At 34.0% G+C, this 1,734-nt stretch overlaps 1 protein-coding gene across 1 annotated transcript in view; it reads right to left on the reverse strand.

The window, feature by feature from the left end:
- Positions 1–1,734, reverse strand: part of TBC1D8B (TBC1 domain family member 8B) — a 55,664-nt gene that overhangs the window by 39,100 nt on the left and 14,830 nt on the right. The gene's annotated exons all lie outside the window — the stretch shown is intronic.

The raw sequence follows: 1,734 nt of genomic DNA on the forward strand, positions 1-1,734 counted from the left end.
CTCCATAAGATTATGCATATAGCAGATAAGAATGTAGATTCTGGTACCAGAGATTTCCTGAGTTTGAACACTGGCTCTGACACCCGTGCCAAACTGAACCAGTTGTAGTTACCTTTTCTTCATCCTCATTTGTAAAATAAGGGGGTTAAAATGGAACCTACCACAAAGGGTTGCTGTAAAGATGAAATGAGTTATTATAACATATAAAATTAGAAGAATACTTAGTACATAGTAAAACACTCAATGTTAGCAAACACTATTTATGTAAAAAAATCTTGGGATATTTAAACAAGATAAAACTTTGATTAAGTAAAATGTGTAGGAAGGGAATTTTCTTTTCATCAGTTCTTTTATTTTTTTAAATTTTAGAGATAGAGGGAAAGCAAGTGGGGGGAGGAGGGGCAGAGGAAGAGAGAGAGAATCTTAAGTAGGCTCCACATTCAGTGTGGAGCCTGACGTGGGGCTCGATCCCATGACCTTGGGATCATGACCTATGCCGAAATCAAGAGTTGAACACTCAACCGACTGAGTCACTCAGGTGCCCCCTTCTTTAACAATTCTTAATTCTTCAATTTAAAATTCAAGTCTTCTGATCAATTAGTTCCAATTTAATTATCTCATTATATTTTCTACTCTTCCTTGGAATAAAATTTGATGCTCTCTTTAACGATCAACTAATTTCTGTTAGACTCTTTGCTCAGAAATTCTCTTTTTACCTATATACATACACTAATACAAGTCTTCTAGCTCAGTCTAGCTAATCCAAATTCTACATTTTTTTCCAAGACCCCCTTCCCACATAAAATCTTTACTGGCAACTCCAAGCAATAATGTCTTCTCTTTCCCCTCATTACTTATAACACTTTAAAGTCTATAAACACAACCCAGCATTTTGATTATTAGGCTAGTTATTATAGCTACTTTCTTCGATATGCTTTATGTATATTAATCTAGTCTCCTAACCTAGATCATTAGTTCTCTGAGGACAATAATCATGTCTTCAACTTCTGGGTTTGTATCCCCTTTCAACATATTGCTGGGCACAACATGAGCAAACTTTCAATGGGATGGCTAAAATATCTAAACTACCTTTCTTCTCTGGAATCTTTGGTTAAGTGTGAGTGTTATTTTATAAGCATTTCTCTTTAGCATACAAATTTTTGAGAAAAAAATGAAATCAATTACAAAATAGGCCTTTTGCTATTTTCCTATCTTTATCCACTTAAAATAAGATTTCAAGCAAACTTTCAATGAGAAAATACATAGGTTGGCAGATGTGTGGTAGGGAGTTATTTATTATAAGCACTGAGGGAGGTAAATTAGAAGACTAAGAGATAGAATAAAGAGCTAGAAATCTGCTCAGCTGAAAGAGTAAGAGAGTGAATGTAAGAATCAATAAAAAATAAAAATAGGGGCTACAAATACAGCATAATATCAACAATCTGACAGAGGGTTTTGATAGTGGGGATAAACTATCNATCAAGAAAGATTTTGACAATGGCAACAGGTACAGATTATAGAGAGAAAAGTTATCTGATATCTAGAAAGTTCTGGTATGAATTGAGGACTTTAAGAACTAGAAATAAGAAAACCCAGACAAATATTATGAAAGAGGAGGTACTGGGGAAGAGAGAATGGAAATGAGGAGAGACAGAGGAAGTGACTGTATTTCATCTAATAATGACAAAATTCCTGAAGGGTTTGAAGATAAAATAAATAAATAAATCTATCAAC

This window comes from Crocuta crocuta, unplaced genomic scaffold (assembly GCF_008692635.1).
Source record: "Crocuta crocuta isolate KB4526 unplaced genomic scaffold, BGI_CrCroc_1.0 scaffold949, whole genome shotgun sequence".
Lineage (NCBI taxonomy): Eukaryota > Metazoa > Chordata > Mammalia > Carnivora > Hyaenidae > Crocuta > Crocuta crocuta.